We start from the raw sequence: 23,594 nt of genomic DNA on the forward strand, positions 1-23,594 counted from the left end.
TCCATTCACATAAGAAGCATGGGAAGAATGATTGTTTGAATGCTCTGTGTATGCAGAAATTACTCTAATCTTATCTTCACAACCCCTATGTGAGTGATACACAAGAGGTTCTAGTATATTCCTAGAGTAATCATTTAAAGCCAGTTCTTGAAACTTTATTAACAGGCTTTCTTGGGCTACTTCATGTCTCTCTTCAAGAGTCTTCCAGTTCAGTTCCTTCAATGTCTCTGTGACACACTCCCATAGATTAAACAAACCTGTGACCATTCGTGCTGCCCTTCTCTATATACATTCAGTACCCACTTTTAGTCCTGTCTGGTATGGACCCCACACACTTGAGTAATAGTCTAGAATCAGTCGCACGAGTAATTTGTAAGCTATCTCCTTAGTAGACCTGCTTTATCCACCATTGAACCTATGTGATCATTCCATCTCATATCCCTACAAAGTGTTACATACAGATATTTGTGTAAGTTGACCAATTCCAACAGTGACTCCTTGATATTATAGTCATAGGATACTACTTTTTTTTCATTTTGTGTAGTGCTAAATTATACATTTCTGAACATTTAAAGTAAGTTACCGATCTCTGCACCACTCTGATATCTTATCAAGATCTGACTGAATATTTATGCAGCTTAGTACTTCATTATAGATAACTGCATCATCTACAAGAAGCCTGGTTTACTGTTAATATTGTCTGCAAGATCATTAATATACAACATGGACAGCATGGGTCCCAACACACTTCCCTGGGGTACGCCCGAAGTTATTTCTTCATCTGACAATGACTCTACATCCAAGATAACATGCTGCATCCTTGCTACCAAAAAGTCATCAATCCAGCCACAAATTTCACTTGATGCACCACCTGATTGTACTTTTAACAATAAGTGGAGGTGTGGTACTGAGTCAAATGGTTTTGGAAATCAAGAAATACAGCATCTACCTGATTGCCGTGATCCAAAGCTTTCAATATATCAAGTGAGAAAAGTGTGGGTTGGGTTTCACAAGATTGATGTTTTCGAAATCCATGCTGGATGGCATTGAGGAGATCATTCTGTTCAAGATACTTCTTTATGTTTGAGCTCGAATATGTTCTAAGATTCCACAACAGATTGCTATCAAGAATATTTGACAGTAGTTTTGTGGATAACTTCTACTACCCTTCTTTTAGAAGGGTGTGACCTTTGCCATTTTCCAAGAACTGGGCATGGTTTTTTTGTTTCAGGGATCTATGAGAGATTATAGTTAGGAAAGGGGCTAACTGAGCCATAAATTCAGTATAGAATCTGATAGGGATTGCATCAGTTTTAATTATTTCAGCTGCTTCTCTATACCACTGACACCAATATTTATTTCATTCATCTTTCAGTGATATGAAGGTTAAATTGGGACAATTCTCTGAGGTTTTTAATTGTAAAGGAGCATTTGAAATGGAGTTAAGCATTTCAGCTTTTACTTTGCTGCTCTCAATTTCAGTTCCTGTCTCATCCACTAGGGACTGGACAGTAACTTTGGTGCTACTAACAGCCTTTACATACAACCAGAGTTTCTTTGGGTTCTGTGAAAGATTAGTTGGTAAGTGATAATTATCTGTTTGATTACTCAGTATCTTTGTCAATCATTTAACTTTGTAGTTCATCTATCATGTAATTCCTCTGTTAGGACACTTTTTGTTGTTATTGGCTTTTATGGAAATATGTAGTGTATCTATCTTGGATTATTTTCTTGTAGTTAATGACATTTTCCCAAGTTTATATTATTATTACTGTGTTAACTGTGATGACCCTAGTTGCATGTCAATGTGCTCAAATGTGAAATAAAACATTTGTATTTGCAACCAAAAAGTGAGATAGATGTCTCTTCTAATTCACATACTTTTATAGATGCTAAAAATATTGATAATCATTTTTCTCTTTGACAAGTAATCATGAAAATAGATGATTTATTGTAATTTGGACTCCTTGTATTAAAATAGTCACAGATGATTCATAAAATGATGATCATTATTTTTTTGAACCACATTAACCATTGGTGGTTTGGCATATTGGTGTGCAATATCAAATTCATTTTTTCAAATGGAACTAAATTTCTCTCCCAGAATACTAGTTTTTGATGCATTCTGCTGTTTATAAGACATTTGTGACGTTCACCAAATGTTAGTACTATTGCAGCACATTCTTCATTACTAAAAATCATTGTAGACATTTGCTGACCAGCTACACTCTGGTCAAATGAGCACCACTTACTCATCGGTTAATTGGATCTGTGGATCAGCCCTTCTTGGTACCTATAGCAGCTTGTCATCCTTTCACAATCATTGCAGTATGTGTAGCTGCTATGAATGCTGCAACTTGAATACCAAGTGCTACTCATAAAAATGTAACTTTGGCAGCATAACATTCTTATTGTATTATAGTAACTTGCATATATAGATTTTCACTTTGTCTTTTCTGATTATATAGGTCTGCAAAGTGAGAGTTTGGAATAGATCATGGCTAAAACAACACGTGACAGAAATAAAGTGCTCTGAAAATTATGAGCAAAGGTATGGTTAGTACTGATAAGTGTAAATAAGAGATGGAGAAAACAGAAACATATTTGTATTTTGTTTATTTAAATTTACTTCCAAAACAGTTTCTTTCTAGGGTCAGTTTCCTCTCACTGCACTTTCTTAGTTTAGTCTCTTTCTTTACTTGTGTGGTCTTCTAATTGTGCCTTGATGGTTCCATCATAATTTTTGTTTCAAATTGTGCACAGTTTATTCTTTAGTACCACAAAACTTAAATTATGAGCACTACCTGAGTATCAGTCAGGTTTAAAAACTACTGAGCATGCTATATAAATGATGAAGATGTCAAGAATGCTGTAGGATATGCAGTAAACAAAATCGTTAAACAACAAAATTCAGAGTATGAGCTCATCTTGGTTTAAATATTGAGTGTAAAGAGACAGGAAAGAATTTTTTTTGCACAGATTGATTTTCAATTTACAGACACTGTTAAATATATTAAGATAACATTGAAACAGAGAACATGTTGGAAAAAATGGCTGCACGTGACTGATGAAACTGCATGGAAAAGCTGTAGGAGGCCTTTATCCAACAGTGTATGTTAAATAGTTGTTGTTTGTTTTCCAGCAATTCTGGCGTCTAAAGTGTTTGTATTTTGTTTCAACACTTGCTATGGTCCTGTAAATACAGTTGTAGGGTGGATTTCACTGTGTCTGTACATAGCATCACGTAAGAACATATGGCCAGATCTTTATAAATAAAAATTAATTTTGTCATGCTATGAGAGGGGGTGGCACACAGATGTGGTAAGTCCTGGTTGATGAGGACTGTTTCATGCACTACAAATTCAGCTGGTAAGGTGAGGGGTTCAATGTATAGTATTTCGGTGAGTGACACATCAAGGTCATCTTTATGTCTCATTCAAATGCCCAGGAGAACACATGGAATGACGTCCACCCACAATTCTGAGTGACACATGAGAGCAACTTTTATTGTCCAGTGCCACCATTCCATGAGGCCATTGGATTGGGGGTATAGGTAGTTGTGTGGAACTGGTGGCCTCCACATAAGTCATTGAAAAGTTGGGATTCAAACTGCTGATCCTAGTCGAATGTTAAAGAAGTTGGGCAGCCAAATCTGGCAATTCAACTGTTGATAAAAGTTTGTGGTACTGTCTCTGTTGATATTTTGGAAATGGTTGTGGCCTTCACCCATCGAGTCATGTGATCTAACATTGACAGAATGCTACAGGAACCATGCAATACAGGAAGTGGTCCTACGATGTCCAGTGTCCATATGGACATGTTGGAAATGTCCCTTTGGAATCAGGAATTTACCAAAAGGGGGCTGTGTGAGGAAGCCAGTTTTTGCTAGCTGGTATGAAATGCAAGTCCTGGCCCATGTGCCACAGTCCATTTTAATGTTAGGCCAGACAAGCTGTTCTGTGATGGGGCGAACAGTGTGCAAGGTTGTGGAGAAGGTCAAAAATTGTCCTGCAGTACAGCTCTAGGACAAACGGGCAGATCCATCCATTTGAAACATCATACCAAACTTGTTAGGTAGCACTGGGTAGCGTGTGTTGTTGCAGTGGGAGTCTGGTGTCTAGTTTGTTAAACAAACTCTGGAGATTGGCGTCTGTCACTTGGGCATCTGCAATCCTGTTAAAGTCAATCTTGGTAGAGGTAGCTGCAGCACAAGAAAGATAGTTCATCACAATATTATTGGCACCACCTATGATGTATTGCACATTGGCAGTGAACTGTGTTATGAAATCCAGTTGGCAGAATCTCCTAGGTGCAGAATCTGCTGACGGGTTGCGGAATGCATCTGCTAGCGGATGATGGCCTATATATATGGTAAGCGGTCTCCCCTCAACATCATCTTGATAGTAGTTTGCAATCAAACACGAGCCTTTTTTTTCTCTCAGTAAGTTTGTGTGAGAAAAACATGAATGACTGAGTGATTCCATTGATTTCTTGCTGTAAAGCAGCCCCGATCTCGTGATCACTAGCATTGGACATGATAATTAGACGTGTGCGAGGTGATGGGTGGGTGAGGGTCATCATGTGTCAACAGGTGTTCTTTTATCTTGTCAAAGGCCATCTATATTTGCAGTGTCGAATCAAGGCATCATTTACCAGATGTATTCTTGCTTCACAATGCTTGCATGAGTCATAGTAAAGTCTCAGTGGCGTTTGGCAATTGATTCCTGTGAAAATTTATGACTCCCAAAAACCTACGCAGCTCTTGGTAGTTGTTGAGAGGTGGGAGGAGGCATAGCTGTTCAGTTTTCTCAGGGATGCACCCCAGATGTGTCAGTGTGGTGTGGAATAAAGGTTACAAGGAGTTGCCGAAGTCGTCACTTGTCTACATTTATCATGACCCTGTGAGAGGCCAGCTTATCAAGGATGATACACAGGTGGTCATGATGATCTTGCTCATTTTGTAAAAAGATTATGACATTGTCTAGATAGGCTTAACAAAAAGGCAATACACTGTCAATAAATATTTCATGTGGCTGCTTATCCACTGACAAGCTGTAACCTGATGTGTAATTACGTATCAAGCAGTTAATGCCCATATCATTTTATGTGACTGGTTGCACTTACATGTAACGAGGTGTCATCAGTGCTGAAGGCTTCTGTTAATGCAAGTTTTGTTTTGATGTGCTGTGCCAATCAAGGCCTGTGTTTAAGGATGCCCTGTTAGAAAATTAGCTTCATTAGTGCTTTAGATTGAAACTCCCAAGGACCTGTCATTGCTCTGGAAAATTGTTGACCTGCTGAGTTTAGCAGTGGCTAGAGCTGTGAAGATGTCAAAAAAAAAAAGTTTAGTGTATTCCTGAAGTTAAAATGGCTATTGCTCATTCGAACTGGTAAATACGTTGGAAAATTTAAAGATGGCTAAGTGCTGAGTTCAACTTAAAATGTAATCTGTTTGTGTAAGCTGGTTGTGAAGTTTGAAAATTTAAATGGCTAGTATTGATTCAAACTGATAAACTCATTTGAGAATTTAAAGACAGGTAAACACCAAGTTAAACATAAAAATTTTATCTATTTGCATAAGCTGCTTGTGTAGTCTAAAAATGTGTATGACTGGTGCTGATTCAAATTGATTCAAAAGCAGCTCAGCACTGAGTTAAACTTGTGCAATCTTCAGACCAGTGGTAAATTTATCTTATTTTATGTTATATGGAGTTGACGATTTATGTGGCTACTACTAGTTCAAGTAGGGAAATCATGTTAAGTGTTTTAAGGTGGCTACATGCTGACTAAAATTTTAGTATTTTGAGTGTTGTGTATGGCTTATGTGGTTACTCAATAGAGCAATAGTACCAGTTGGAAGTGAGAACCATAAATGATGCTTTTAGGTGAATCTGTTGAGAACTATGGGGAATATTAAGGTCTTACTGTCTTGTAATTATCTAGTAATGAAAGGCCAGTTGAATTTGGATTACTTGTTAACTTGTGTCTGTTTTAAAGGTGGCTTGGGTTGTGTGAAACATATGAACCCTTATTAGTCAGATCTTGCTGAATTAAATTGAAAACTGGAATGTGTTAATATGTAATGTGGGTAATGATAATTGTATGTCATTTTTCTTAATAACAGAGTGAAGTGCTGAAGTATGATTTTGTTGATAAAGTAAATTTCATTTTTGTTCTTACTACCTTTCACTCCAGGACCTTGTGTCGTAGCTACCCCTGCTCCAAAGGGTATCCCCATTCCTTGTTTCCATGGTAGGACAAAAGGGGGGGGGGTGTTTCAGATGGCTGCATAGAGCATGGTTTTATTTCAGTTTCATACTACCTGGTACTGAGCAATTACTATACTGACTTTGTGTAAGCCCTCGGTTAAGAACAAAGTGTGATTTGGTGTTGTGTTTCAGCATCAGGTACTATGGAGAGTCACAGGGTACTGGGAATAAATTACCCTTGGAAAGAGGACCTCCTACAATATGAGGTCTGGATTGGGGGAGAGTGGGCCCAAGGGATAGTGTTGGAATTGCACCAACGGCTTTGTGGCACACTGGACAGGTCAGTTGGAGTCACTGTGCAGGCAGTTGGTGAGGTGAATATTGTGTGTGCCAGTTCCTCCTCCTTGCTTGGTGTTTTGTGAGAGGGTGTATCCCTTTTGGAGAGTACTGCACCCTCACAGGCACAAATGTTGCAGTTACATACTCTGGCATATCATATAGTAAACAGAGTTTGTGATCTTCATTCAGCTGACCATGATCATAAGATGACCTCTGCACTGCAGGCCCTTCAGCAAGAAATTATTTTAGTTCAGCACCTTTTGTGTAATCTTAAGTGGGAAGAAGATGGTGAGGCAGGCGAAAGATGGACAGATCATCCGATGGGGTAGGCTCACACTTCCAATTCTTTTGGTAAACTCCTGCACCCATTATTGTCTATTGACAGAGGCATTCAGGTTCTTTTGGGTCAAGATGTTGCCCATATTAAAGAAATTTTATGGCTCACTGTTCAACTAGAAGAACCAAACACATTGTTGCAAGTACACTCCTGGAAATTGAAATAAGAACACCGTGAATTTATTGTCCCAGGAAGGGGAAACTTTATTGACACATTCCTGGGGTCAGATACATCACATGATCACACTGACAGAACCACAGGCACATAGACACAGGCAACAGAGCATGCACAATGTCGGCACTAGTACAGTGTATATCCACCTTTCGCAGCAATGCAGGCTGCTATTCTCCCATGGAGATGATCGTAGAGATGCTGGATGTAGTCCTGTGGAACGGCTTGCCATGCCATTTCCACCTGGCGCCTCAGTTGGACCAGCGTTCGTGCTGGACGTGCAGACCGCGTGAGACGACGCTTCATCCAGTCCCAAACATGCTCAATGGGGGACAGATCCGGAGATCTTGCTGGCCAGGGTAGTTGACTTACACCTTCTAGAGCACGTTGGGTGGCACGGGATACATGCAGACGTGCATTGTCCTGTTGGAACAGCAAGTTCCCTTGCCGGTCTAGGAATGGTAGAACGATGGGTTCGATGACGGTTTGGATGTACCGTGCACTATTCAGTGTCCCCTCGACGATCACCAGTGGTGTACGGCCAGTGTAGGAGATCGGTCCCCACACCATGATGCCGGGTGTTGGCCCCGTGTGCCTCGGTCGTATGCAGTCCTGATTGTGGCACTCACCTGCACGGCGCCAAACACGCATACGACCATAATTGGCACCAAGGCAGAAGCGACTCTCATCGCTGAAGACGACATGTCTCCATTCGTCCCTCCATTCACGCCTGTCGCGACACCACTGGAGGCGGGCTGCACGATGTTGGGGCGTGAGCGGAAGACGGCCTAACGGTGTGCGGGACCGTAGCCCAGCTTCATGGAGACGGTTGTGAATGGTCCTCGCCGATACCCCAGGAGCAACAGTGTCCCTAATTTGCTGGGAAGTGGCGGTGCGGTCCCCTACGGCACTGCGTAGGATCCTACGGTCTTGGCGTGCATCCGTGCGTCGCTGCGGTCCGGTCCCAGGTCGACGGGCACGTGCACCTTCCGCCGACCACTGGCGACAACATCGATGTACTGTGGAGACCTCACGCCCCACGTGTTGAGCAATTCGGCGGTACGTCCACCCGGCCTCCCGCATGCCCACTATACGCCCTCGCTCAAATTCCGTCAACTGCACATACGGTTCACGTCCACGCTGTCGCGGCATGCTACCAGTGTTAAAGACTGCGATGGAGCTCCGTATGCCACGGCAAACTGGCTGACACTGACGGCGGCGGTGCACAAATGCTGCGCAGCTAGCGCCATTCGACGGCCAACACCGCGGTTCCTGGTGTGTCCGCTGTGCCGTGCGTGTGATCATTGCTTGTACAGCCCTCTTGCAGTGTCCGGAGCAAGTATGGTGGGTCTGACACACCGGTGTCAATGTGTTCTTTTTTCCATTTCCAGGAGTGTAGTTGACCAGGTGGTGTGCCAAATTCCGTAACCTTTAGCAGAAGTTTGGCTGGGTTGTACGATTTCTGAGGTGTTGGGAGGAGGAGGATTCTTGATTTCTCTGTGTAGGAAAATTCTAAAGAGCTGCCTAGGTGCATGAAGATGCAAAGACATAAGTGATGTATATTTTTATAAGGTACAAGGAAGGGAGGAAAATTTATCTGAATACATTGAACGTATGCAGATGGCTAGGATAGCCATGTGTCTGGATATTCCTAAGATGGATATGGGCATGAGCATATTGGAGGGCCTATGACCTTTAAATGGATAACACATTTTGTTTTCTGAGAGACCTAAGACATTTTTGGACCTTGACCAATTGGTGACTGCCATTGAGAACGTGAAGTGTGGAGATGTTGTTCGCACGGAGACTGATGCTATCAGGAGGTGTATGAATTTAGCAGTGTGAGAGGCAACAGCACCAAGAGGTGGTCAGAATATTTGGGGGGCATGTTTTAAGTGTGGCAGTCAAGAACGCCTAGTCACGCAGTGTCCAGTACCATGAGAGCATGGCACTAACTCGTGATGCCAGAAGACTGGTCCACTATATAGAAAGCCAGGACTGCCTCTTGGATGCCAGAGGGTAAGTATGATAAATGATAGCCAGTTTCCATCTATTTGTACACATTTAGGAATGGAACCTGTGTGCGTCTTAGTGGACTTGGGTAGCACAATGTTGATAATTAATTATGATTGGTTTAATGGTACAGTAAACTTGCAAAACTACTGGGGATGGACCTGAATAAACTGGATTGTTGTCCCATTTCAGGGGATCCTTTGCAGGTTGTAGGGAAGGTTCAATGTAAGTTAGAAATAGGTAAATTTACATGGCCCATGAAATTTTGGGTCATGAAGGACTGACAGTCAATTTATTAGTGGGCTGTGATTTTTTAGAATTTTCTCAGTGTGTTTTGGATTATTGGAGGAAACAGCTATATTTTTTAAGTGTAGCCCCAGTGAGAACCTTAGCTTTTGTAAGCATAAGGTGACATGGGCAGTGTGTCATGTAGTCAGTCATAAGGGCAACTTTGGGATTGGGCACTTCTGTGCTGCAGAGAGAGAAAGGTTATTGCAAGTCCTGGGGAGGTTCCTAGATGTGTTATCAATAGGCTGGGAGACCATAAGAACTGAATGTACCATCTGCCTGACTCAACAGGAACTGGTTAGACAACCACCTTATAGTTTATCCCCACCTAAAACACATGAGTCAGCTGATGAAACATGCAGTGATTAGGCAGTCGGTACCACCATATGCCTCTCCCATATTTTTTGTTCCAAAACCTAATAATTCCAGATTCTGGCCAATGTGGATTATTGGTTGTTAAATCAGAAGGTGGTTTTGGAGTCTGTGCCTCTGCCAGACTTACATAACTGTTTTTCATGGTTTGATGGAACTCAGGTGTTCTTGATCTTGGTCCTCAATCTGGCATACTATCAGATTCTGTTGGTAGAGGAGTCTAAGCCACTGACTGCCTTCTGAACCAATTACAATCTTTATGAATTTAATCAAGTGCCATTTGAATTGGCCACTGTGGCTGCTGTTGTCTCTTGTTTGTTGGACTTGGTGCTGGGAGATCTGATGTTCCATTGTGTGTACAATTACTTGGAAGACATGATGGTGTACAGTTCCATCTTTGACGAGCTCTTTGAGCACATAGGGCAAGTATTAAGCCCATTAAGATCTCATGGGCTTAGTGTGAAAACCAGAAATATGACCTTGGCAAAGAGAGAAATATCATTTCTCATGCACATTATGTCAGCATCTGGGGTCAATATCAGCCAGTCCCACAATGAGGCCATCCATAAGTTCCCAGTTCCTCAGGATAGAATGATTTTGCATGGTGAATATCTTCTGTATGTCTGTGCCCAGCTTCATGGGCTTGGTGGCACCTCTGATCTTGCTAAGAAGGAAAGGGGGAAGGTTCGTTTGTAGCAAGAGTCAGCAGGCTGCCTTCGAAGCCTTGAAGTAAGCCCTTGGCAATGCCCCCATTCACGGTATAGACGGATGCTTCAACCAGTGGCACACCACAGCTCTGCTGCAGGAGCATCAAGGAATATGTAGAGCTTTGGCATACATATCCAGTGCCCTCACCGGTTTGGAGCTAAATTTCTCAGTCTGTGAGCAGAAAGCACTTGCGGTATTGTTCGCATTAGAAAAATTCAGGTTTAACTTGGAATGCCGGAAGTTCAGGTTAGAAACCAACAACCAGGCACTAAGTTGGATGTTGGCCCATCCCTGAAAAACTTGGTGGGTAGTGAGGTGGGCAATCTGTATTTCAGCCTATCAGTTTGAAGAGGACCACATTAAAGGCACTAAGGATCAAGTCACCAATGCCCTAAGCAGAAAGTTTGAGCAGGAGGAAAGGTAGGGAAGCAAAGTGGAAACTGAAGCATTGATATCCACTGTAAATACAGAGGTGTCCTACCCCAGTACATGGGTGCTGTTCTGACTGAAATCCCTGCCCTGTTTGGTAAACTCGTGACCGAGCAAGAGAAGGATCTAGAGCTTGGCAGGATTCACAAGGCAGTAAGGGAAGGGTATCTGATGGAGGGATATTCCATCAAGAAGGCATTCTGCTATAAGGCCAAAGGAGGTAGAAGTAATAGGATCTGCTTGCCTTACAGTCTTCTTCCTGTAGTGTTCTCCTACCAGTCTCTCTGACATCATTTGGATGTAAATAAGTAGAAAAGGCTGACAAGAGTTGAAAACTTGGGACCTTACAGTCCACTCATGAATTTTGACCCCTTGACAAATTATTTGTAGATTACTTGGGGCTGCTTCTCAGGACAAAGGAAGGCAATAGGCTCATACTGTTGATGGTTGATTCATTGATGCGTTTTTGTTGGTTAGTCGCCAGTCACGGTGTTACAGCTGCCATCGCCATACAGCATCTCACAGCTATCTTTTCAAGTTTTGGTCTGCCGCATGAGCTGGTGAGTGATAATGCAGCAGTGTTCATCTCAGAGGAATTCAAAAGGTTTTGCTTGAACCATGGGGTTAAACTGATCACTATGACCCCCTATTACCCACAGCCAGCATTCGTGGAGCACTTTAACCCAGACCTAAAGTCTACCCTCGTCGTTTACCATAGGAAATCTCAGAGGAAGTGGGACCAATCTCTGGGGTAGTTGAGCCTAGCATTCAATACACATGTCATGAGGCTCGCAAGGTCCCACCGGCCAGGCTGATCTTAACGTATGAAGTCATTTCTCTGCTAAGCAACATCTGGTCACTGGACAACCTCCTGCCAGAGAGTGTGGACCCTGATGATCAAAAAACCAGATGGGAGCCAGCAATGTGCAACACAACATGCACTCATCAAAGGCGAGTGTGTTATTACCATCAGGGGACAAGTACCAGGGCATCGTAGACAGGTAATAAGGTATTTGTCCAAAATGTCTGTGAACAGGACAGGGGCAATGCAGGTGTCACTTGGAAGCTGTCACTCAGGTTTGTGGGTCCTTACCAGGTGATTAAGATCTTATCCCCTGCGAGCTTCCCAGTGGGAGATCTGCAGACCAACAAGAGATTATGTACATATATGAGCCAATTAAAGTTAGGTGAGAAGGTAGAGGAAGACTCATAAAACGCCATCTTTGGGTTCAGGCACTCCCAGTGGCTTACCATAGGGAAAAGTTTGATGCATGCCACTGAGTTCTTTGGCTATTGATTCACATCAGTGATAGTTGCGGTACTGGCTGCGTGACTAGAATGAGTGCAAGATCATGAGGACGTAGTTTTAAGCAAGAGTGTGGTGCGCGATAATGAGAAGGAAGCACAGTGAACAGTGGACAAGTCAATACAGAACATGTGACATGCTGCAGCAGAGCCTGGTTGTGGACTCCTGGAGGGCGTGAGTTAACCAGTGTCGAGGGCAGTGGGTCCTGGTGCAGTGCTGCTTGGTGAGGATGAAACAAGCCACCATGGCTGTCATCCCACGCCCTAGCTACCCCTGCTCCAGAGAGTATCCCTATTTCTTGATTCTGTTGCAAGACAAAAGTGGGGGGGGGGGGAGTTGTTGGTGTTAATAATCAGATGCTGAGGAATTTGTCAGCTATTTTTTTTTTAAAACTTATGTTGTCATGTGCTGAAAGACTCATGTTGTGCGGGATCCTGGGCAGATTGGGCCAGAAATGTGGCAGTCTTGGGGTGTGCTCCTGAGTTGTTCCTTAGTGGGTAAATTTCAAGGGATTGTGACTAAAATTAACAGACGTCATACATCTGGGTTAGTACTATTTTGTACTGAGTAGCCATTTCCTATATTCTTCAGATTACTGTGTGCTTAAAAACATCTAAACTGCAGAATGGCTAAAGGCTGCTACAACTGTCTGTTGTGTGTCTTTAGTGGTAGCCCAGAGCTTGCTATTTCTGATAGTTTTCAAGTTAAACATTTGGGACTGACACAGGCTGCTGAACTATTATAACAAAGAAAATTTTGCACATGAGCTACTGGTTGATATGTGAGTCATTTCAGTTGCCTAGTTGAAATAGCCTCTGTTGTTATTATTCTTATGGCCACCTTTAACACATTCTGGCAGTTCTACCATATGCATTGTTTTAGAGTATTTTGTGGCAGTAAAATGTTTTGTGTCCAGCCTACAGTTACACCTCTTTACACCTCTTCGTTTCAATTGATATCACTGAATACTTTTAAAATCTTCCACCAGTTATTTTGCAGGATTTGAGGGCTTATCCATTGACAAGTTGTAACCTGATGTCTGATTAAGTATCAAGCAATTAATGCCCATATAATTTTATGTGACAGGTTGCACATACATATAACAGGATGTGTCATCAGCGCAGAAGGCTCTGGTTAATGCAAGTTTTGTTTTCATGTGTTGTGTTTATTGAGGATTATGTTTGAGAATGATTAGCTGTATTAGTGCTTTAGATTGAAACTCCCGTCTGCCTTGACAGCTGAGTGGTTAGTGTGGCCGAATGCTGTGCAAAGGGGCCCAGGTTTGATTCCTGGCTGGGTTGGAGGCTTTCTCCGCTCAGGGAATTGGTGTTGTGTTGTCTTCATCAACATCTTATTCCCATCAACATGCAAGTCGCCGAAGTGGCGTCAACTCAAAAGACTTGCACCAGGTGACCGGTCTACTCGACAGGTGACCCTAGCCTTGCTTGTGCAATCTTCAGACCAATGGTAAATTTATCTTATTTTATGTCATATGTAGTTGGAAATTTATGTGGCTACTGCCAGTTGAAGTAGGGAAACCATGTTAAGTGTTTTAAGGTAGCTACACATTGACTAAAATTTTAGTATTTTGAGTGTTGTGTATGGCTTATGTGGTTACTCCCATAGAGCAGCTGGTGCCAATTGGGAGTGAGAAATATAGATGATCCTTTTAGGTGAGACTGTTGAGAACAATGGGGAATATTAAGGTCTTATTCTCTCATAATTATTTAGAAATGAGAGGCCATTTGAATTTGGAATACTTGTTAGCTTATGTTGTTTGTTTTAAAGGTGGCTTGGACTGGTTGAAACTAAAGAACCCTTATTGATTGTGTCTTGTTGAATTAAATTGAAAACTGGAATGTGTCATTATGTAATATGGGTAATGATAATTGTATGTTGTTTTTCTTAAAAACTGTGTGCATTGCTCTAGTGGTGAAGTATGATTCTATCAATAAAGTAAATTTCTTTTTTGTGATTACTACCTTTCACTCCTGGACCTTTTGTTCTAGCTACCCCTGCTCCAGAGTGTATCCCAATTTCTTGTTTCTGTGGTAGGCTGAACGAGGGGAGGGTGTTTGTTAATCAAATGCTGGTGTGGTGAACATTAATGAAGAAGGTAGATGAAGTAACATTACTCATCCATCATTTTCTCCCCCCGCCCTCCCCCCCCCCCTCTCTCTCTCTCCTCTCTCTTTCTCTCTCTCTCTCTCTTTTAAGGCAGTTTGACTCTCACCTAGTCTAAATTTTGTACAAATTACTGTGCCGAACCAAGCTGGGATCTTCTTACTTCCTCTCTTGTTCTGCCATGTGACTCCTTAAATTCATGTTTTTCATCTTTGACTTATTATCATTACCATAGGTGAGTATAATCTGCATTTTCATAAAAGAGAAAGGGTAGCCTTCAGTTTTAAAGAATATAACACCAGATCTAATGTTGTGCTTAGTTTTATGTATGTAATAGATTTCCTGATTTATTTTGACTATTCTTAGTTAATACTTTTGTTATAGTGTGAAATCAGTAATTGTTTTGCAACTTAAATTCCATTGTTGACTTATAAACATATATAAATTCTGTACTAATTATGAACATTGGAGGAACAACTAATAATATTGTTAAAAGATTTATTTGGCTCTATTCAAAAACATGTTAGCAAATCCAGCTCATAATTAACTCCAAAGTAATTACCAGTTACATCAAAAGTATTGTTTTCATAACTATATCTGTTAATTTAATCAAATAATTCAGTTTAACCCTCTTGGTAGAAAAAACTGTTAAAAAGAACCAATTTTTCAATGTATTCAGTTAATTTAATGAGTGATGTTTTAATAATAATTTCTGTAAATTAAACATCAAACAATGTATAGCGGTAGTATCTATTATTGTGATGATATATAAAGGCCCGATTTTTGGTCCCGAGTCAGTCAGTCCACACTCAATTTTGAAACAAGAAACCCGTGCTGGTTAGGTCAACAACAATGCATCAACTTAACTGTGAAATAAGTGTAACATAAATAGGTCGTGTGTTAAAATAATAACAGTGTATGTACAATTTATTTGAAAGACAGTGAAATGTGTGGTTAGGTTTTTACTGCTCATAGATTTTCAACTGCAAACTATTGTAGCAGTACGCTGACATATGCCTGCAAACTATTAATGAGGCTTATCAACATTTACCAGTAGTTAACTGGCCATATAACTGTAATATTGGTGAGTTATGAACAGTGAAAGTAAAGAACTGTGAAACACAAATGTGCACCTGTTGGCTACATTATTTACCGGTATTCAGTGTTGAACTTGCACCCCCGCCCCCCTTTTTCAGCCAGTATAACAACCCAGTGTGTCAACACCAAGGACTGTCAATGAAGAAATAAACCAGGCAAATGTCACAGTACAGATAAGATAATGATAGGTAATGTCAATGTAATACAAGGCCTCTTATTCAAGTCTAGTGCTAAATTTATTTTTACAATGAGCACCAGTTTTGTTCACTACAGAACATCTTCATATAAAACATAGTTGGAGGGTAACCAGTCTGTATCAAGTACTGTACACAGTGCCTGCAAGTCACTAAGATGCCGATCTGTATTGAATAAAACTAATGGTGATTGTGAAAACAAGTGAGTGCAATATGAGACATTAAAATACTTCAGGTGTTATAGATTTCATCCACTTGACAGCTTGTCAAGCTTTTACAAACTCATTTGTTAAGTTTTGTGATACACTTTGGGGGCAGACCATACTTGAAAAAATCTGATGTTCGTATATAACATTGCTTTAGCAGGGAATATAGTAATAGAGGAACTTCATGTTCAATCATGGCAATGGACAATATATGACACACGGAACCAAAAATACCTGAAATCATCACTAACCAGATTCAAAAGAGTTCCTCTGATTTTGATGGACAAAAAATTACTCTCCAAGAGCGTAAGTATCACTGAAAATCAGATGGTGTCATACTGAAAATTAATTAGGCCAAAAAATGAGGAAATGATTAAGGACTTCAAACTTTGCAAAGAAGTAGACTGGACCCTTTTCATAATGAAGACAATGTCAGATCCTAGTACAGATGGCTCAGTAATGAAATGGCAATATTATTTGAAAACACTATTCTCAGTTGGACTATAGGCCCAAAGACTCCACAGAAATAATATACCTTCACTGGTTTAAATACTTCATCCAACAGAAAGGAAGAGCTGAATATTACCCCAACTCTCACAAGATACAGCAGACAACTTTATGGAGGCACGCAATGTTTCAGTACTCAAGTTTCCTCTGTTGCATCCAGATCTGGTTTCCGTACACAGATGACACTTTCATTATCCAGTCATATGATGGAGAGGAACTGCACAAATTAACCAACAGAGCTCTAAAATCCAACTGGAAAGGACTACATGGTACACTTCCTCAATAAGGAAATGTACAAAAGCCTGAGGGTTCACACTCCTGATTAGTAATGGACACTTAAGACAGAACTGTGGAAACTATGATCTACTTTCACAGATACTGCTTATGATAGAAGAACAATACATAACATTATGTCAATATAAAAAATAAAAACCAAAAGTGAGGAGGATGTGGAACAACAACACATCACCGTCTTACAGTATATGAAAGGTGTCTGTGAATGTGAAGGAAAAATTAATGACTCAGCGGGCATCAAACTGATCTACCAAAGCAGCAACAAAATCAGAGCTATACTAGGCTTTGAAAATGATATTATGGACAAGCATGAAGATTAAGTAGTTCATTTTACGTGCAGATTAGTTTACACTGGTGAAACAAGGTGACGTATCAGTTATGCATAATCCCACTTGAGAGACTCATAAGGTGCTGACAACACAGTAAGTTAGCAGCAACAACACACCATAAAGAGTGTGGCAAAACCATACAGTTGTGGGAAGTTCACATACTAGCTAGGTATTTACTTACCTTGAAGAGAAAGACATTAGAGTGACAGACTGTAAAACAGCTTGCCAGCAGGTATCACAACAACAGATATAGACTCCCATTGTCTTGGCAGGAAGCAATAAATGGCTGACCAAACTTGTGAGGCTGCCTCACCACATGCAGCAGTGAAAATAGTAGTTGATGGCATGCAATGCGCTGGGTTGTCTCAGCTGGCACATGACACTGCAGAATCAAAACACTGTGTCACTGTGCTGGTTTCTCTGTTGTTTGCCAATAACAACCAATAGGAATTAAAAGAAAAACAATATCAATAAAAGACACCAAACATCACCTCTCATTTCCTGACATCAAATCTGAAAGAGTTAGGTGATATTCCTGAAAACTGTCACCAGGAGCAGGATGAAATTACAGTGTATCCGATCCAATTGTGCTGCCTTGAGGAGAGTCACTGGAAACAGTGGCCAAAATGGTCAATATAATTCTGGTCTGAGCTGCTGCAGTTGGTGGTCGTGTGTGCTCAAGGTGTGCTTGCTTGTGCAAATGAATGGTGTGTGTTTCGCTATCTTTTTCTGATGAAGGCTGTGGCCAAAAGCTAATGTGTGAGTGTCTTTTAATTGTGTCTGTCTGCAACTTAACGTGTCATCTTTATGGTAAGTAAGAATCTATATTTTCCTTACATTGTTGATATTCCAACTCTGAGTTTCTGTTGTTTGATTGTAACATGATGATGAGATGGTCATGAGCCCAGAGAAATTTTTTAGGTAATTTTGAGAATATTTCACTTCTGCGTCAACTCTCACACTATCAAGGGAGACAGTTTATTCAAAGTTTTAAATATTGTTGATGAATTCAGTCATCATTTTACAGTGCATTGCAACCACATCAAGAGTTTAAATGGTGATTTGCTGTTAATGACTTATTCCATCTGAAAAAATTAAGTTGATGACAAAATCATTTGCACTGTGTGACTTTCAGACAGACTATGTCTTGGAACTTAATTTGTATATAGGCATATGAACAACAACAGTAACTGGATTCCACCATTTAGAAAGAAAGGTAGTGATGTAGCAGCCACATTTAAGGAAAACTATCTGCCACGGAGATGCAATCCATGTCAATAACTAGTGCTGAAGGTTGGGTGGTTTCCTCTCATTTTACAACCATGGAACAGCTGCATAAGAGACAATTAATTCCAAAACTCAACAAGTCCAAAAAAATCAAAGATCTAGATGTTGCATATTCCAGAAGCTTTGTAGCATTCTTTATAATGTGGTAAAAGATGTTTGTATGTATCTTCTTGAGTCCTATTGATATTAAACATTGAACTTTGCATTCTGTTCCAAAACTATGTATGTCTGCTACATTTTGTGTTCCAAAATTTTGCATGTCCACTGCATTTTGCATTCCAAAACTTTGTTAAAACTGCCAAAATACAAGCAAAAACATATGTAATTGCCCCAATACATTGTATAAAATCTATATAATTGAAGGAAATTAAATGTACAATACAATGTTTATACAATAATTTGCAGTAATGAATTTTGTCTGTTCTTAAAAAAATCAGACATGTAACAGTAAATAAAAACTCATCAGAAAATTAAAAAAGCAAAAATTGATGAAAATGGTGAATTAAAACAAAAACTGTGAAGTATGGTGAAAGGCATAAGAATCTAACATGTGGGGTGTGTGTTTTCCTTCTCTCAATGAGAGAAACAGAGATGCAAAAAAATGATTTTACTTCCCCAATTGATGTTATAAGCTTATTAAAAGTTGGCTCAGTGAATTTCTGTACACTGTGTAAAATGTAAATTTAAAAGAAAGCTCAGGTGTACAGCTTTGCTTCATGTTTTCTATCACTGCTGCCAGTCTTTATGATCTACAGTCTGTGGTGCAAAGTATATATGTAAGTAGTTGTTGCGACTGTATTGTGACAAATCTGAACGTGAACGTGTTTAAAGTGTGCTATCGCTAAACCCTTCTTCTATTTCTGTGTGACATCTCTGCTATAGCACAAGATCTGCACAAAAAGTGTATTTTCAGCACTTCACAAAATTCTCACCCCTGCCTGCACTTCTGTCACTGAAGCACCACTCTCCCTTTCTACACATCTGACAAGCAAGCTCATTTTATGTGTTTTAGTGTGGTGTGATGGCTGCACTGGCTGTTGGATGACATAATAAGTCACCAGCAAATAAGAGCTCACTAGTTAGAAATGACAACATTTCCTTGATTCTGATCAAGCATGTTCTTCGAGGATCAGTGTTTGAATTTAAAAGGCTGGTGATTGATGTTGTTGCTGAATACAGTACATCAAAAATACTTGCAAAAAGATGAGGCTGAGTGAAAAGTGGCACAAGAAAAGATGGTGGCTGGGCCCCTTCATCACATATTGGTTTGGTCCAAAACACTTCTTGTCGACTGTCCTGTTTTTCCATTTCTGCCACAACCTAGCAGTAGTTGTATCATAACTGCATGGTTAAGCTAAATGTTGCAAGATGTGTTGGCAATGCCGATGGTAGATTATTTCAACATTTCCTCTCTCATGTGTCCCCTCTCTGCTACAGCCTATAGTATTCCCTTAACTCTGGCACCATTTGTGGTGGGAACCATCTGTCTTTTGTGCTGCTTGTATCTCATTCAGTCACATGAAATGCCAGTAGCAAGAAACTGGGATGAAGTCAAGTGAGACAATGCATAAGAGTGTAGAATCTAGGTAAACCTTACTCAGAAGAAAGATAAAATTAGAGAATTTTTAGCATGTATCTTGTGGGCTTTTCACCGGGGCTACAAATTTATGGAATAAAATCATGAAAAACATAAAATAGAAGTTCCACTGTAGCAGGAAGGAAAAGGAAATTATTTGTTGTTTTATTTCTGCAGAAGTTACCTGTAATTTACGCATAGCCTCTAATTTTTCAGATTAAATCATGGATCTTCAGGAAACTATAAATTAACCTTTACTAAATCTTATTTCTGCTGCTCTTTATGCGTTTTTAATCTACAGATATATTTCATCAATGCCATATTTCTCTACTACATTAAATAGTAAAAAATTATAGATCCAAATTTTTTCATTGTTTCAGACACTCATCCTAATCTCATACAACAAAACCAAAATCAAATCACCTTCAAAAGTTTGGCTTTAAATGTAGTGATCTTGGAATGCAAGATACAGATCCAATATCTCACAAGAAGGTATGGCAAGACTCATTGAGTCTTCATCACATGACAAGTATCTCCACAGCATGAAAGACTAATAAGGAGTACAAGAAATAGCTGCAAAGATGTCACACGACGTACCTAAATTCATGTCTTGAAAGAAAGAATTACCCCAAGAATGTCAAAACACATTTGTTTCCATTTTGGGAATTTTGAAATTTAGGGTTCAAGGGCTTGATAAAGAACACTTAAGGACAATGTTATCACCATGAGGAAGAAGAGAGGATGATACCCATTCAAAACAGTATATGAAACAAACAGATGGTATAAAGATATTCATTCTTTGACTCCCACTGAATCACATAACTGCCACGATCATTCAAAGCACCAGTACCTATCAAGTGAATTGCCCATTAAAAGTTGTGAAGGATGTGCAGTGTAGCACAAACTCTTGAAATTAAAAATGAAATAACTTTACCGACTCAGGTGGCACAGTGGTTAGCACACTAGACTTGAATTTGAGAGGACAACAGTTCAAACCCACATCCGTCCATACAGATTTAGGTTTTCCATGATTTCCCAATGAAGAAACAATGAACTATAAAAGAATCATATCACTTTTATCATGAGCTATTGAATGTATGTTGAAAAATGTTAAAAAGGTGTAATTTTTTATGGCAAAAGCTACCTTAGATATCACTGTATTTATTAGTGCAGGGAAACTTGAAAGTCTGAAACTTTAATCTTATAAAAAAATCCTTTGAAGCCACTTTATTTATTTTGTCTCAGCATTGACAAAAATTAGAAGGACAGAGCACACTGTAATCAACAGCACTCCATAGGTACTGAGCACATGGTGGTGCAAACCACACAGGTAACACAGCATCCAAGCAGCTTTGCATTTGCAGGGTATTTGGACAGGGAGATGAATAGGGTGGTACTGTATCAGCACTCTAAGCAGCACATAGCAATCTTGGTTGCCATAGCCAAAGGGTTAAATAAAACCCTGTGGCACATGGGATTCAAACCCAGGTTGCTTTATTGAACTTTCCCTTTGAATTGTTCAGGCATCCCTCACAGTCTTCTTATAAGATTTAATCCCAAGAGTGATGTACTGAGTAGTTCTGTTGTAAAGAAAATAGTAATAAAAGGAAACTGTCATTGTTCAAGTCCTAGGCACACTGTTTGAATATGTAAGGAAGATATATAGCAAAAGTACTTTTTTTTTCAAAGCCATTATTTGATGTATGCAAAAAACTGCTCTATAGCTTCTTGCAACTATGGATATGAATATATCATCATAATTATTTCCACATTTTACAGTTACATCAGAATTAGGCACACTGTCATTAAATGAGTATTAAAATGTGTATAAAAAGGAAAATTCACTTAAGGAAACTGTGAAGTTACAATGAGATAGAATGGCTGGGCCCCTGAAGGTGGAGATTTGTCAGCCTTTCTGTCACTTTGTAATTTTATAGTTTTACTAAAATTATTTGATGTACAAAACAGCAGCTGTTTACTAACTATTGAAACATGGACAACTAAGGTAACTAATGCAACGCAATTTTAATAATTACCTCCCAGAACAGCTGTGTAAACTTAGAGCTGCACGGGATTAGCCGAGTGGTCTAAGGTGCTGCAGCCATGGACTGTGCGGCTGGTCCCGGCGGAGGTTTGAGTCCTCCGTCGGGCATGGGTGTGTGTATTTGTCCTTAGGATAATTTAGGTTGAGTAGTGTGTAAGCTTAGGGGCTGATGACCTTAGCAGTTAAGTCCCATAAGGTTTCACAAACATTTGAACATTTTTTTGTAAACTTAGAGTGGAATAAGGAGCCCAATGAATCACAGATTTATGCTTAGGTGGGACAGTCATTTTTCACCTTTGTCACCTGCTCCATGAAGCAGGTCTTGTGTACATTGCTATCAGGGATACTCTCACAAACTCTTTGCTAGCAAGCATCTGAAGTGTAAAGCTCATGTCTGCTTGGATATTCATAATGGAATAATCACTTTGGAATGAGCAGATGACACTAAATTGATATTAGACTTGTTGTGTATCATATGATGGTCATTGAGAAGATAAATATACATCCAGCAAGAGCAATTGTTTATTTTTCAGCATATCTCCCCCCCCTTTCAACAATTATTTTACATCTTTGAGCAAAGGCAAGTATTTCTGTATGGTTTCTATGCAACTCCTATTTAAGGAACAGGAAGCAGAAAGTTACACAATAATGTTTGAGTAATGCAAATAAGAATGCCTCATCACCTGCATGGGGAGAAATCACAATGGATGCTCTGCAGGATTTGATCATTGAGTCCATTACTGTTCTTGCTTTATGTTAAAGAGCTCACATTTTATTGACTCACAAGACAAAATTAATTCCTACTGCAGATCATGTAGCATTATTGTAAAGTTGAGCCAAGAAGCATCATCACGGAAAGCAGTAAATTATGTTTTTTTAACTGATTTTCCATAAATGGGCCTGCTTTATAAAACAGCTCATCCAAAATGAAATACCTTGTAATGTGGCAGAGTGGGACAGCATATATTGATCTGGTCAATTCCATATCAGCTTCATAAGCAATATCCCAGTAGCATATTCTACTCTAACACTGTGCGTCTGTACGTCTGTATGTGTGACCATAACAAGAATATTATCTCAATTTACATTTGATATTTACATAAATTTCAAATCACCTGGTAACAATTAACGAGAACAGGGGGAAAAAATACAGTAGAAGAAGAATGGATACATTTGAGAGATGAAATAGTGAAGGCAGCGGAGGATCAAGTAGATAAAAAGAAGAGGGCTAATATAAATCTTTGGGTAACAGAAGAGATATTGAATTTAATTGATGAAAGGAGAAAATATAAAAATTCAGTAAATGAGGAAGGCAAAAAGGAATACAAACAGGAAGTGCAAAATGGCTAAGCAGGGATGTCTAGAGGACAAATGTAAGGATAGGCATATATCACTAGGGGTAAGATAGATATTGCCTACAGGAAAATTAAAGAGACCTTTGGAGAAAAGAGAACCACTTGTATGATTATCAAGAACTCAGGTAGAAAGGCATTTCTAAGCAAAAAAGGGAAAGCAGAAAGGTGGAAGGAGTATATAGAGGGTCTATACAAGGGTGATGTACTCGAGCACAATATTATGGAAATTGAAGAGGATGTAGATGAAGATAAAATGGGAGATATGATACTGCATGAAGACCTTGACAGAGCACTGAAAGACCTAATTTGAAACAAGGCCCTGGGAGTAGACAACATTACATGTGAACTACCGATAGCCTCGGGAGAGCCAGCCATGACAAAACTACCATCTGGTGAGCAAGTTGTGTG

The 23,594-nt window shown here is 39.8% G+C and overlaps 1 long non-coding RNA gene across 2 annotated transcripts in view; it reads left to right on the plus strand.

Annotated features, from left to right (window-relative positions):
* The window catches only part of LOC126188317 (uncharacterized), a 33,791-nt gene that overhangs the window by 3,233 nt on the left and 6,964 nt on the right, over positions 1-23,594 (plus strand). For both annotated transcript variants that reach the window (XR_007537855.1, XR_007537854.1), the window contains 2 exons: positions 1,483-1,581; positions 2,469-2,551. This is a non-coding gene — a long non-coding RNA (uncharacterized LOC126188317). The remainder of the gene's footprint in view (positions 1-1,482; positions 1,582-2,468; positions 2,552-23,594) is intronic.

Source organism: Schistocerca cancellata, chromosome 5 (assembly GCF_023864275.1).
Source record: "Schistocerca cancellata isolate TAMUIC-IGC-003103 chromosome 5, iqSchCanc2.1, whole genome shotgun sequence".
NCBI classification, from domain to species: domain Eukaryota; kingdom Metazoa; phylum Arthropoda; class Insecta; order Orthoptera; family Acrididae; genus Schistocerca; species Schistocerca cancellata.